Source organism: Rhinopithecus bieti, unplaced genomic scaffold (assembly GCF_001698545.2).
Source record: "Rhinopithecus bieti isolate Rb0 unplaced genomic scaffold, ASM169854v2 scaffold_986, whole genome shotgun sequence".
NCBI lineage: Eukaryota > Metazoa > Chordata > Mammalia > Primates > Cercopithecidae > Rhinopithecus > Rhinopithecus bieti.
In genome coordinates, this window is record NW_016803218.1 from 884,065 (window position 1) to 900,055 (window position 15,991).

Below are 15,991 nucleotides of genomic sequence, written 5' to 3' on the forward strand. Positions count from 1 at the left end.
AAAAAAAAAAAAAAAAAAAAAAAAACTGCAAGGAGGATTCTTTCAGAGGGAGAGAATGCTCTAAAGAGTCTTGATTTTCTTTTCTAAATAAGGGGTGGGAATGAGGATGAAAGTGAAGATGAAATACAAAAGAAAACACTACCCATGAAAAGCAGTATTCTAGGATATAAAGGTACTAGCAGAGAAAATGGAAATAGAAGACACATCCCTATCTGGAGATAATCTAATAATACATGCACAGATGGACCTCCCTGATAACATATGTAAACCACAGATTATAACTTTTCAGAAACATTGATATTAGAATTCCACCCATCCCCCCTTTTTAAAACTTTTCCTGGATTAGCAAGCTCAACCCTAGTCTTTTTCCTCCTAAGTCAAGCAGAGTGGGACATCAATGAGGAGTTCATTTTAAACCTCTGAAAATCAAACGCCAAAGGCAAGGCTGAGTTTACCTGGACTCTTAACTGACTCTGAACTGCAAGGATCTAGTCCTCTTTGTCAACTACGACCTTGCAACAAGCTCTTAGTCGTCTGTTGGGATGGTGGTGACGATGGTAAGTGCGATGCTGAGCTTTGCATCTGAGACTCCCTCTTCTTCCGGGGGCTGTTTAAGGGAGGCTTCCTTTCATGGGAGAAGAGGAAAAAAAGAGATATTGCCCTTTGATGGAGAGGAAGGGAAGGAAGAAAAATCTTTTTGTTTCTGCCAACATAGAGGAGTCACGCAGCCTTGGGTTGGACTCTGAACCCCAGTTTCCTCATCTGGGGACTGAAGAAATACCTACCTGCGTTTGTTGTGAAGGTGAAATCTGATGATGGGTAGAGTCTGTTCCTGGCACACAGGAGGCCCTCAAAAAGTGTCTTTTCTCCCCAAAGAGCGTAGGAGGAAAGAAGAGTAAGCGTCTACAGAGGTACAACTCCGACCTCCCAAATCTGACTCCGTAAGACCACCAATTTGCCTCCCGGGGTGGCTGCCCAGCCCCGCGCCTGCCGAGTGCCGCCAAAGTCTGGACGGCGGTCCCGGCGCCCGCGGGAAGGACCGCCTCACTCACCTGGGGCGCCGCTAGCTGCAAGCTGGGCCTGCCCGCGGCCTCGCGCTGCCGGCTTCTTATAGAAGCGGGCGTCGGAGCAGCAGGGCAGCGGCCAATGAGAAGGGAGGGCCGGCGGGTGTGGGGCGTGGGTCCTCCCGGCGGATGGGTGGGGCGGGGGGGGGTTCGGCTGAGCCCCGCAGGCTGCTGGCAGTCGCGTCCGCCAGCTCCCAGAGACTCGCACACCTCGATCTCTGCGTGTATCTGACTGGTGTTTTAATTAAGTGAATATTAGGCCATCCTTAACTACAGAAGTCTGACTAACGTTGTACAATCCAGAGTTGGACATTCTCTCCAAACCAAGATAACGTCTGTTACCGACACAATGACCTGCTATAGGACTGCAGTGTTTCTGGCCTGTTGGAGACCAAAGCGGGAATTCCCCCACCTCCCACACACCTCTGTGCTTCTAGGCTGTTTAGTAGCCCAGTCCTGCCTCATTATTCTCTTGGTGCTTTCCCCCATTCCTTGAGGCAGAGCAACAGTTTTAGAAGGGAAGTGTTCAGTGCCCTTCTAATTAAAAAAAATTTTAAGCTGCAAGCAGAGAAGCATTCTATATTAGCAAAAAATCATGTTACGTGCTATTGTGAACAACAGGACACAGAAGCAAAAATTTGGAATAGGTATTTATTGGTTGAGTAGTCAGTCAATTAGCTCCTATCCCAAAGGACTGTATTCAGAACACAGTATATTATAGGACATTCTTTTCTCCAATGTTTGAAAAGTAAGATTTATTGATGTATAATTTACACACAGTAATATTCACCCTGTGAGGTGTACAATTCTGAGTTTTGACAAACATGTACAGTTGCATAACCACCAAATGATCAAAATATAGAACATTTCCATCACCGCGAGAAAGTTCTCTTGTCTCAAGTCTCTCACCTCACAACCAGCCCCTGGCAGCCACTGATCTGATTTCTGTCTCCATAGTTTTGCCTTCTCTGGAATTTCTTCTCATAGAAATGGAATAATGAAATATGTACAGATTTTTGGCTCCTGGCACTTAACATAATGCTTTTCAGTTTCATGTTGCAGGTATTAGTGATTAGTGCAGGTATTAACTTTTCTTTCCTGTTTTCTTTTTTGCTGAGTATGGATGTACTTTAAAGCTCAGGACCTTTACAACTTTTCTATGCATTTTTCTTTTATCTGTATAATGCTTCTATGAGGTAAATATTATTTTTATTTTACAGATAAGGAAACTGAAGCACAGGGGTGGCTCTAAGATCTTCTTCTGGCACAGGCTAGTAAGTATGATCAATAATCAAGCAAAAGTGTCTGATTTTAAATCCAGTGTTCTTACTTCAATGCCATAAAAAATAACGGTCAGGGAGAGACCTTTCAGAACCAAGTTGAGGTCAAAGATGTCTTTCCTAAACTGAAAGCCTTTCCTTGTAGATCTGGAACACAACAAGGATGCCCACTTTCACCACTATTATTCAACATAGTTTTGGAAGTCCTAGCTAGAGCAATCAGACAAGAGAAGAAATAAAGGGCATCCAGACAGGAAAGGAAGAGGTCAAATTATCCTTGTTTGCAGATGATATAATCCTATATTTGGAAAAACCTAAAGACTCCACCAAAAAACTATTTGAACTAATTAAATAATTCACTAATGTTGCAGGATACAAAATCAACATACAAAAATCAGTAGCCTTTCTGTATGCCAACGGTGAACAGTCTGAAAAAGAAATTAAAAAGTAATCCCACTTACAAATAAAATAAGTACCTAGGAATTAACCAAAGGAGTGAAAGATCTCTACAATGAAAACTATGAAATACTCATGAAAGAAAGTAAAGAGGACACCAAAAAACAGAAAGCTATTCCAAGTTCATGGATTGGAAGAATCCTTATTGTTAAAATGTCCATACTACCCAAAGCAATCTACAGATTCAATGCAATCCCTATCAAAATACCAATGATGTTCTTTATAGAAATAGAAAAAACAACCCTAAAATTTATATGGAATCACAAAAGACCCAGAATAGCCAAAGATATCCTGAGCAAAAAGAACAAAACTGGAGGAATCACATTACCTGACTTCAAATTATGCTACAGAGCTATAGTAACCAAAACAGCATGGTACTGGCATAAAAACAGACACATATACCAATGGAACAGAAGAGAACCCAGAAACAAATCCACACACCTACAGTGAACTCATTATTGACAAAGTTGCCAAGAATATACAATGGGGAAAGGACAGGCTCTCCAATAAATGGTGCTGGGAAAACTGGATATCCATCAGAAGAATGAAACTAGACCCCATCTCTCACCATACATAAAAATCAAATCAAAATGGATTAAAGACTCAAATCTAAAACCTCAAACTATGAAACTACTACAAGAAAACATTGGGGAAACTCTCCAGGACATCAGTCTACTCAAAAATTTCTTAAGTAATACCCCACAAGCACAGGCAACCAAAGGAAAAATGGTTGCATGGGATCACATCAAGTTAAAAAGCTTCTGTACAGCAAAAGAAACAATTGATAAAAGGAAGAGACAACCCGCAGAATGGGAGAAAATATTTGCAAACTACCCATCTGACAAGAGATTGATAACCAGAATATATAAGGAGTTCAAACAACTCTATAGTAAAAAATTTAATAATCCAATTCAAAATGGGCAAAAGATTTGAATAGACATTTCTCCAAGGAAGACATACAAATGGCAAACAGACATATGAAAAGGTGCACACCGTCCTTGGTCATCAGATAAATGAAAATCAAAACTACAATAATATGTCATCTCACCCTGGTCAGGCAATAACAAATACTAGAGAGGATGTGGATAAAAGGGAACCCTTGTACACTGTTGTGGGGGAATGTATAATAAATTAGTATACCCACTATGGGAAACAGTTTAGAGGTACCTCAAAAAACTGAAAATAGAGCTACCATATGATCCAGCACTCCCACTGCTGGGTATATACCCAAAAGAAAGGAAATCAGTGTATTGAAGAGATATCTGCACTCTCATGTTTGTTTCAGCACTGTTCACAATAGTCAAGATTTGAAAACAACCTGTGTCCATCAATAGATGAATGGATAAAGAAAATGTGGTACTTATACACAACGGAGCACTATTCAGCCATAACAAATAATGAGATTCTGTCATTTGCAACAACATGGATGGAAATGGAGATCATTATATTAAGTGAAATAAGCCAGGCACAGAGACAAATATCTCATGTTCTCAGTTATTTATAGGATCTAAAAGTCAGAACAACTAAACTCATGGAGACAGAGAATAGAAGGATGGTTACCAGAGGCTGGGAAGGATTGTGGGAGGTACAGGGAATGGGGGGATGTGGGGGATGGTGAATGGGGACCAAAAAACAGAAAAAAGGAAAAAGGCCTAGTGTTTGATAGAATAACAGGAGGACTGTAGTCAATCATAATTTAATTACACATTTAAAAATCACTAAAAGAATATAATGGGATTGTTTGTAACACCAAGAATAAATACTTGAGGGAATGGATACCCAATTTTCCATGATGTGTTTATTACACATTGCATGCCTCTACCAAAATATCTCCTATATCCCATAAGTACATACACCTACTATATGCCCACAAAATTAAAATAAAATAAATTTAAAATAAAAGATGTCTTTCCTAAAGTTGGGACCACAGGAGGACTTAAACCACCCCTGTTGAAGAAGAGAGATGGAGCCAACTCTAATGAGCACATCCACAAAGAGGTCAAGAGAATAGGTTGGATGCCCACCCTGAGGTGGAAAGGCCTTAGTAGTTGACACTTAAAAATCAAGGTGTCAGCAGGGCTGGGTACCTTCTGGAGGCTCCAGGGGAGAATCTGTCCCCTCAGTTTTTCCAGCTTCTAGAGGTCACTGCATTCTTTGGTTCATTGCCCCTTTGTCCATTTTCAAAGCAAGCAATGTGGCATCTTGTAATCTAAGTCTTTGCCTCCTTTCAGTGACAAAGACCCTGTGCTTCCATTCTGCCTACCCAGATAATCCAGGATGATCCCCTGTCTCAAATCCTTTCATCACATTTGCAAAATCTCTTATCATGTTAGATAACATATTCATGGGTTCTAGACATTAGGACATGAACAATTTGGGGATGCCATTATTTTGCCTACCACAGAGAGGCACTGAAACTGGACACTTTGGGCAGTATTCAGATGGGAAATGGTCTTTCTCCTTATGTGTGTCCTGTCATTTTGATCTGTGGAACCTATGGCGAAGGAGTTCTCTGACCTAGAGATGGGGCTTTTGAGAAACTGAAAGTACTCACTGCATGGATGGTAAAGGACACCTCGCTGCACTCCTCAGATCTTCAGCAGAACATGTTTGAGAGGGGACACATTCCAACCTCTCAGTTCCTCACTTGGAACCTTTGGATAGATCCTCTTCAATCTTCTTTTAGCAGTTCCTCTTTCTCTTCCCTCCAGGTATTCAGGGTTCCTCTGGCTGGGTGAGGATTTGGGCCCTTTTCTCTTTCCAGTCTATACCCTCTTCCTTGTCAATTGCACCTCATTTCCTGTACCCTTGTTATGCGAACAGCTCCAAAATGTGTGTTTCAAACTCAGATCTCCCTTCTGAACTCTAGACCTTTATATACAATAATTTATCTTGTATGCATGATACATTGGCATCTTCACGTGTTCTAAAGTAAACTCAGGAAAAGAATAGGTGTTGGTGAGAACTGGGAGAAATTGGATCCTATCTTGCGGATGGGAATGTAAAATGGCTCAGCCACTGTAGGAAACAGTTTGTTGGTTCCTCAAAAAGTTAAACACAGAATTAACATAAGACCTGGCACTACCACTCCTAGGTACGCACACAAAAGACTGAAAACAGGAACTCGAACAAATCCTTGTATGAGAATGTTCACAGCAGCACTATTCACAGCCGCCAAAACATGGAAATAATCCAAATGTCCATCAACAGATAAGTGAGGTAAACAATTTGTGCTATATACATACAATTGAATAGTATTCTTCCTTATAAAAAGAATGAAACATTGATACATGCTGCAACATGGATGGACCTGGAAAACATTACACAACGTGAAAGAAGCCAGTAATAAAGGTTGCATGTCGTAGATTCCATTTATATGAAATATTCAGAATAGGTAAATCTGTAGAAACAGAATACAGTGCAGTGGTTGCCAAAGGCAAGGTGTGAGGAAGTGGGAGAATGAGGAGTGACTGCTTTGTGGATAAAAGGGGCTTTACTTTGGAGTGACAGAAATGTTTTGGAACTAGATAGAGGTAGCGGTTGTGCAACATCATGAATATACTAAATGCCGCTAAGTTGTTCACTTTAAAATGATTAATTTTAGGTTATGCGAATTTCACCTCAATAAATAAAAGTAAATTTGATCTCCCTGCCCTCCAAGTCCTTCTTCCTTCCTGCATATGCTTCTCTCCCACTGTTTTCTGTTGCTTTCAAGTAAAGATGGAAGTAGTTTTTTTTTACTACCTTTTCAATGTGAATATTAATTTTTTAAGGTTTCTGCCTCTTCTTGGTTTTAGTATTTAATATTTTCCCAGAAAATTATTCACTATTTTTAAATTTTCATGTGGTTATGTTTAGTTTTCCCTAAAAAAGTTGTTTTCTTTATTGTGCAAGAGTCCAAGAATGTGCCTGTATGATTTCTACTTAGGGGGACTTGAGAGAATGTTCTTTGTGATTTATCACATCATCTAATTTTACAGATGTTCCATTTACTTTGAAAATAATGTAACATTTCCATTTTGGGGTGTGTAACAGTCAGGATAGAGCAAACACACCTGCAATGACGAATTCTCTCTTTATTATGTTAACATAATAAAGGCTTATTTTACTTTCACTCTAAGTTCAACATACATTGGGGGACTCTCCAGGGCAACTCCTCTCCATGTGGTTCTCTGTGTTGTTACTCAGAGATTCAGGCAATTTCCATCTTGTGGCTCTGCCATCTTAATCCATGGCTGTCACCAAGAAAGAAGAGAGTTTTGAGATGAAATACCAGCTTTTAAATGCTTTGGCATTTAACTCATTGGCTATCACTAATCACTTCACCCTTCCCTACTACAAGAGGGTTATTAAACATAGTCTTCCCATTAGCTCAAGAAGATGAAAACCAGGTATGGAGAGCCCAAATAGCCTTTACCACAGGGTAGAAAGGTCAATAGGTCAATATATGTGTGGACCTGGAGTACAGGAACTAAGAGCATGAACTGTGGAGACAAATGCAGTCCTGCCACTCACTTGGCTGTGTGACTTCAAGCAAGTTATTTAATTTTTCCATGCCTTGATTTCTCAATCTGTAAAATTTCTGTCTCATTGCAATATTATGAGGATGAAATGAGTTCATATTTATAAAGCATTCAATATACTGCTTGCCACACAGTAAGTGCTAGATTTGATTTTTAAAAAACAAATATATAAAATCAACATTGTAAAATGTTATTATTCATATCCTCTATGTTCTTCCTATTATTTTTCTTTTACTTACTTTCCCATTTCTGAGAGATGAGTTTAACTTTCCTACAATTTTTGAAAGAATTACTCTTGGTATGTCTAACAAAATTTGCTTAGCATATTTAGTTGCTCTATTGTTTATTTTAAAGTTTGTGATGGTTACATCTTATCAATTCGTCATTTATGGTTATAAAATATCCCAAGTGTCCCTTTAATGCTTTTCCCCTTGATTCTGTTCTTTGTTTTGCAATTCCTGCTTTCTATTTTGTTATTACTTACTTAATTTTTATTTAGCCCTGCCTTTATTGTGTGTTGTTTTAAGTTTGTCACTTGTAAAAACATAAAACTGATTTTGCCTCCAAACAGAATACTTACTTTTTAATAATGTAATCTAGCCCATTGATATCATTGGTGTTTTGAGTCTTAAAGTGTATTTTGATTTCTTTCTTTTTCTTTCTCAATCTGACCTTTGCTGGCTTGATCAAATTTTCTCTGGTCCTTTTTTTAAAATCTAGTGGTTTACAAATTCTGCATCTTTTGCCTCTTTCAATAGTGGTTATCCTTGAATGATTAACAAACATATTTAAATGTATATATTCCTAACAATACCAAGATTACTCAATATCTACAACCTCTTTCCTTAACAAGACAAGGTATTTGGAATGCTCTTATTTCTCTTTTCCCTTGCCTCCTCCACCCTAAACTTTCCAATATCTCATTTGTTCATTCAATAAATATTTACTGAGCCTCAAGTATGTGTTAAAAACATCTGGAATTTTATTTACAAATTGTTGGTACATTAACATTTAACAATTGCATCAAATGTTACATTAACATCATCAGTGATTATTTAATCTTTACTAACAATTTTCCTGATTTGTCAGTTCATTGTAGAGGCACTACTGTTTTTTTTTTTTTAATTTTAATTTTGAGGTACATAGTAGGTGTATGTATTTATGGAGTACATGAGATATTTTGATAGGACATGCAATGTGTAACAATCACATAGTGGAAAATGGCAGATCCATCCCCTCAAGCATTTATCCTTTGTGGTACAAACAATCCAATTATACTCTTACAGGTTTTGTTTGTTTTTTGAGACAGTCTTACTCTGTCGCCCAGGCTGGAGTACAATGGTGCGATCTCGGCTCACTGAAACCTCCACCTCCCGGGTTCAAGCAATTCTCCTGCCTCAGCCTCCCAAGTAGCTGGGATTACAGATGCCTACCACTATGCCCAGCTAATTTTTTTGTATTTTCAGTAGAGACAGGGTTTCACAATGTTGGCCAGGCTAGTTTCGAACTCCTGACCTCAAGTGATCGACCCGCCTCCGCTTCCCAACGTGGTAGGATTACAGACATGAGCCACTGTGCCTGGCCTCTTATAGTTATTTTTAGATGTACAATTAAATTATTTTTAACCATAGTCACTGCGCCCAGCCTCTTCTTGTTATTTTAGATGTAGAATTAAATTATTTTGACCATCATTGCGCCCAGCCTCTTATAGTTATTTTAGATGCACAATTAAATTATTTTGACCATAGTCACCAGACATTACTGTTTTTAATGCTTTGCATCTATTCCCTTTTCTTCTGTTGAAAAAAATCTGGTTTTCTTTTGGGGACTCACTCTTGTCTGTCTCAGTCCATTTGCTTTGGTTGGACCTACTTCTACTCCTCCTGCCCTCTCCCCAAGTTCTAGGGCAGTTGCAGGACTCCGGACTGGCTGAAGAGAGGATCAATAGCCTTTGGCCAGATTAATTGTCTTAGTAATGAGCACATGATGCAATTTGGACCAATAAGAATCAGGCCCAAGACTTCGTTTGCAATTTAGAAGACAGTTCCTCTTTCTTATATTTAACTCTGGGGGACAAAAGCCTGACGTTTGTGGAAGTCATCTAGTGAAGAAGGCTTACTGAAGGTGATACCAAAGTGGTGTCTAGTGAAAGATGAAGAGAAACTAGGACCTACGGCACTGCTTAGGTACCTGGAACCATCCTACCTGAAGTTGGACTCCTTTTTTGTTAAGCCATAGGCTTTTGACCCATAAGTTACTGTTTTTTTCTATCCCGTGAATGTATTTTTTATTTTCTTAAAGTAAGTCCTTGAAAAATCTTTTTCCAGAAAGACTTCAGGGGTATTATATTTCAAAATACTCATATGTCCAAGTGGTTCAATTCTAGAGTCTTGCTGTCTTTGCCGTTTCATAGCTCACCTTGGGAAGGGAAGTAAAACTGGTACAGCATTTTATATGATGGCAGTTCAGTGTTCATGTATTATACATGTAGAAAGGGAAGCATTTTAGGTAAAATGGGGAGGGCTTTATAATCCGACAAATATGAATTCAAATTTCAACTCTTCCACTTACTACCTGTGTGAACATCAACAAATTTTTTAACTTCTCTGAACGTTTCTTCATCCAGAAAAGATACAGCTGACATTATCTCCTTGTGAGAATTGTGTTAATAAGATAATATATGTATGTAAATTCCCTAGATCAGGTCCTAGCACACAATAAGTACTCAGTAATTACAATTTTCCTTCCTCTTCCCTTTCTTTACGGTGCTTCAATAAATTTCAACAAAGTATAGTATTGTGGAGAGGAACATTTATTTTAATACATGTTTTAAGCCCTAATCCTTATACCAATATCTTACCAGGGTTTGGAAAGTAACATGAGCATTCATGCTCTGTGCAATTATTTTTTGAAAGTTATAATCCCAAGATGTTATACTTCTAAGATAGCAAAAGTCATATTGAATTGTTAGTGGTGAGTCATTTAAAAAGTAAATCAAATGTGTGTATGTGGTGTATGGAAAGCATACAGAAGAACTTTCCTTTTTTGTGTGCAGTAAAATCAAAGCAAAGTGTAGCCTTGCCACTCGTACGCACACCTCGGGAAAATCATTCTCTGAAAATTATTCTTAGGCTGATCTGTAGAGATTTTAATGCCATGCTAATATACAAACTGAGAATTTAAAATGCATGCTAATTGTCTTGTGACTGGAGATTTAGGTAAAAAGAATAGTTTTGGATATCACAATATGATTTATGTGTATAGTTAAGAAAAGTGTCCTTTCAGGGACAAAATTAGGCCCAAAGTAAAAGTTGTGCTTACTATTCTTCAGCTATATATTGTGTGCATGCAGCAAACTGAAGGTTTTTCTGATGTCAGTCTCTAAAATTCATATAGAGATTGACATTTTACAAAGTACTTGTATTTATATTGTTTACTTTGGTTGTTAAAGCAACTGAGACTCAGATGGTTTGGTGACTTATCTAAAGTTACACGGCTTGTAAATGGCATAACATGAACTAGAAACCACCTGTTCTGTCTCTCAGCCCTGTGCTGTTTTACTCATCATGCTACCTCTTCTAAGAGGAAACGTGATTTGAATTCCAGTGAATGAGTATGTACATGCTTAGCTTAGATTTTATCACTTACTTGAAGGAGACCCCTGTAACAAGCGACAACCATTTTCCAGAAACCACAGTTGCCGTGGGAATGCTCCCTAAGCTTATTCTGCCTGTGGCGTTGTACGTATTTGTTCCTTTGTTTCTCTCCTTGGCCATAAACTCAGGATAGGAACTGTCCCTTTCACCTCTAGGGCAGGATCCAGCACAGTGCCTATTACAGAGAAGGCTGTTAATAAGTAATTATCCAATACATGCTTGTTGAGAAGGAATATATGAATACAAAAATGAAGCTGGGCATGGTGGCGGTTACCTGTAGTCCCAGCTACTTGGAAGGATGAGGCACGAAAATCACTTAAACCCATGAGGTGGAGGTTGCACTGAGTGGAGATCACACCACTGCACTCCAGCCTGGGCAACAGATTGAGATTCCGTCTCAAAAACGAAAAGAAAAAAGCAAGTCTATGTGAGATGTGAGAGAAATGCAAGACATGATAATAAAAACAAAATTCTGTCTGTAATCTTTAACCATGAAGGTCAAAGCTCCATGTATGCCTCCGCGCATGTGAAACAGAGGCTGCTTCTTTAAGACCTCAGATGTTAGAAGCCATATGGCATTCTATCCGTGTTCAAATTGAAACTCATTTGATGAGGCAAAGGGATGGAGGAGAGAGGTTAGGCCAGGACATAATCTCTTGAGTCCTCAAGATCCAGATCTACTAAATCTCCCTGCAAAAAGCATAGTAATCTTCACAGTGTGACATCTTCAGTGAGCTCTCACATCGGATGACACACAAATGGCTTTACGGGAAGAGTGGCGTACAAGTCTGTTTACACACAGCATTACACAAATTTCATTCCAAGTCCCCTTCAATTCTCAATTACACTTTTCAAAATTACAATTGGAAACCCTGGCTATCACTTGAACTCCTCTGCTTCAACACACTACCTCATGAAATGTTGGCATGTGGCCATTTCAAACATGCTGAGCAAAATGGCCCAACAAGTATCGATCATGACAAAGCCTTTCATTTGCTGTGCATTACAGCTTGCCAAAAGTCACACAGTAAGTGGCAGAGGGGGAACAGAACCTAAGGCCTCACTTATCCTTGGAAGCATTTCACCTCAATGTACCACAAAATTTCAAAAAGTAGATTAAGGAACCCAAAGGATATATTTCATTTTTCAGTTCCTTCAGGTGTTTAAGACTTCATTAACTTTGGGTTCTGAATCATATAGAAACCTCCTTTAGTGATAATTATGAAAGCACTCAATACCATCCGGGAGAGCCAAGACATTCTAAGACTAGGACTCATTATTTACATTAAGACAGTGTGAATGGTGCCCCCTGGAGTTGTACCATGCAGCATTCCTGCTCAAGTTAATAAAGCAAACTGTGCAAAAATGTCATTTATATGGAAACACAGAATGGTCTGAATCATTAGGAAGTGTCGGCTACTCAGATTTTTGGGGTGAGGAAGACTATCTTATAGCATGAGAATCAACTGTGCTTGGGGAAATGGGCCCCGTTACTTGGGCACACTTGATTTCCCCCAATGTCTGCTGACTTAATGTTTGCTTTGTGTTGTTCAAAGAGGCATTATCGCCCTGCTCCTACAGTGCCACTAGCCTTTTCTCCAACAAGTTAAACAGCATTTGTTGAGGCTGCAGAAAACAAAGCCAGTATCATTTGTCAAATTAATGACCTCTGAAGCTTTTATGAAAGGGTATGATGAGTCTACCTCAGGGGAAATGAGCAAACGTGATGATTAACCTCCCTTCTTTGTTTCTCCAACTGAGCTTAAGGTACTGTGACCGATCTTTCATGGAAATCAGGAAGATTCTGAGAATACAAATGTGATCATCTGGGAGTGTTAAGAGAACAAAATACACCATGTGGAGAGGCAAGGAATGCCACTCCTGGAGTTCCAAATGGATAGAAGGAGAGAGCTTCCTCTCATCTTTGGGAAAATCCTATCTACATAGCATAAATGCCCCGTACCCCACCCTGGAAGAGGCTAATCAGAGGCACCTCCTCATGGGTGCCAGATGTTAGAAGACTTTTCAGGCTCCATTGCGGCAGAAGGTAATCAGAAAGGCCCAAGCCCCACCTGACAGAGAGCAGCAGTATGACCTTAAACTGCCTTTATTGGTCACTTGGAGAGGGAGGGTCCATTTTCCTCAGTGGGCAGCAAAGCTACTGATAATCAGATGCACACACAACGTGGATATAACCTGCTGAGGAAGTGTTTGATATACCAAAGGGGCCAGGACTCACAACAAGCCTGGCCAGGAAAAAGAACCCTCAGAGAACCCCAGAGCAGCCTCTACTTTGTAGATGATATGAGTAAATACAATGCAGACAGCCACTTAGCAAGTTCAGAGCCACTTCCAAATGGCGCCGGGAGCCTGGCGTCAGCTCCTGCACAGCGAGCTCCATTCTCTCCCCTTCAGGCTATGTGCATATTCACTCCAGTGAGTCACAGAGGCACATTCCCAGGTGTGCACCTGGCCAAAGGCACAGAAGAGGAAGTTGCATATGTGACCATCCTCTGCCAACCGGCCCATGTGTGCAGCAGAAATCAGTATTGTTTGCCTCTGTAATAAAATAATTGAATACATTTTGTAGTGCTTTGAATCAGCCTCATAAGTGTCACCAGGCAACTCTTCCAGGAAGGGTAGGGGGATGGTGAGGTAGAGAACTCCAGGGACACAGAGAAGGACCATGGTGTGTTTCTTGCAAAGCCCTTGTGCTGGAGATGCTATGAAGGCAAAAACTTTACGCTGACCATGAAACCCAATCAATATAACACAAAATTCAGGCCAGGTACGATGACTCACGCCTGTAATTCCAGCATTTTGGGAAGCCAAGGCGGGCAGATTGCTTTAGCTTGGGAGTTTGAGACCAACCTGGACAAACATGGCAAAACCCCATCTCTATAGGAAATACAAAAAAAGACTGGGAGCGGTGGCTCATGCCTGTAATCCCAGCACTTTGGAAGGCTGAGGCAGGCAGATTATCTGAGGTCGGGAGTTCGAGACCAGCCTGGCCAACATGGTGAAACCCTGTCTCCACTAAAAAATACAAAATTTGGCTGAGTATAGTAGCGGGCAACTGTAATCCCAACTACTTGGGAGGCTGAGGCAGGAGAATCACTTGAACCTGGGAGTGGGAGGTTACAGGGAGCCGAGATCACACCATTGCATTCCAGCCTGGGCAATGAGAGTGAAGCTCTGTCTAAAACAAAAAAAAAGGAAAAGAAGATACAAAAAAAAAAAAAAAAAAAAAAAAAGCCAAGTGTGGTGGTGCATGCCTGTGGTCCTGGCTACTTGGGAGGCTGAGGTGGGAGAATCACTTGAATCTGGGGGGCAGAGGCTGCAGTGAGCTGAGATCATGCCACTGCACTCCAGCCTGGGCAATAGAGCAAGATTCTGTCTCAAAAAATAAATAAATAAATAAATAAAAATTCTCAATAAAACTACAGAACCTTGCACTTGCAGCAACCAATGCTTTACTCCACATTGGGGTTCCCTCTGAAAGCATTGCAAAAATCCCTGTTAAGGTCATGGGCCAAAACAAAGGGGAGACAAAACCACAAAGGGTGACATATGTTGCTTGTAATGGTTTAGCTGTCATGTGGTGGTAGCCGTAAGATGGCTGCTAATCTGCATCTTCAGCCAAATTCCACTTCTGAAAAGCTCGTGCTCACTAAGCAACCAGCTGACTAGACTAAGACCACCTCAAGGATAGGGAAGGGCAGATTCAGATTTTATGGCACCTGAAAATCATTCAAGTTGGGGGCCTTGTTCAATAAAAATAATGTAAAATTTCACATTCAAAATTGCTAGGCACCTCCCAGAGTCGTGGAAGGAGAACACGTGACCAAGTGAGGGGCCATTAAACCCATGGTTCCCAAACTTTGTCATAGAGTAGAACCACTTGGGGAGCTTTAAAAAGTCCTGGTGCCCAGTTTGCATCCCATATCAATTGAATCAGAATGTCTGGGAGTAGAAACCAGGCACTGGCATTTTTAAAGACCCTGTGGTGATTCCAATCTGCATCAAAGTTTGGGAACCACTACCTTAAGGGTTAAGCCTTACTGAGGTAAGTCAGCCTCCAGCTAGTGAACATAGTTTTCATTCACTTACTTAACTAACATTTGTGGAGCAATTGCCCTATGCCACGCACTGTATCCCCCAGCATTTAGTGCTGTGCCTGACGTGGAGCTGGCCATCAGCAAATGCTTACTGAATATAAAAATGAATACGTTCAACTCTGTCTCCTGTTTCACATTGGAGACGGGTTGTAGACTGGATGTGCAATTCCAGTTTATCTTTCTCTTTAGATGTGTCAGCATTTTAAAGGAATACTTCAGGCTTACCCCAGGATAGATATGCTTCATGGCTCCACCATACACATTAGGTGCTCCCTGTAAATTCTGGATATAAAGTAAGTCAGTCAGCAAGCATACTGAAATATAATGAAATCTCTTTTTTATCTGCCATCCTGCTCTTTGTTTTCTTGAAAATGGATCTATGTATGTGGAAGAATATTGAGTATCTCTAACTATAGGGATTCCAAAAGTCTTTAAGGATTCTTATTTTATCTACCTTATCTATTTTACCTATCATAGCTTCAGCAACTTCATCTCCTCCTACTCTTCCCCATATTGTAAGGTCTGGGTCTCAAAATTCAACTCATGCTGTTACTCAGATGCAGAGAGAAAGGTAACAGCTTCATTTTGCCTGTGACAAATCTGCTATTTCTCTGGAGCCCCCATCTGTTAGTAGCAGGAAAATTGACAAACTGAACACCCAATTCAGTTTCAATCTACTCTGGTCCAATAACTTAAATAGATCCTTTAAGAATTGCCCAGTCCTTAGTGGGGCCTGATGGTGGGTGCCTGTAATCCCAGCTACTTGGGAGGCTGGGGTGGAAGAATTGCTTGAACCCGGGAAGTCAAGGCTACGGTGAGCCGAGATTATACCACTGCACTCTAGCCTGGGTAACAGAGTGAGACTCCATCTCAAAAAAAAAAAAAAAAAAAAAA

The 15,991-nt window shown here is 40.2% G+C and overlaps 1 protein-coding gene across 5 annotated transcripts in view; it reads right to left on the reverse strand.

The window, feature by feature from the left end:
• The window catches only part of TPH1 (tryptophan hydroxylase 1), a 29,374-nt gene extending 28,275 nt beyond the window's left edge, over positions 1-1,099 (reverse strand). Inside the window, exons 1-3 of one of the 5 annotated variants that reach the window (XM_017870186.1) lie at positions 1,053-1,074; positions 786-861; positions 456-625 (exon numbers count right to left, since the gene is read on the reverse strand). The gene's annotated coding sequence lies outside the window, so the exon portion shown is untranslated. Of the gene's footprint in view, positions 1-455; positions 626-785; positions 1,033-1,052 lie in introns of those variants that run through there. The other 4 variants (XM_017870194.1, XM_017870200.1, XM_017870177.1 and 1 more) reach the window with 4 other exon arrangements.
• Between the last annotated feature and the right edge of the window lie 14,892 nt (positions 1,100-15,991).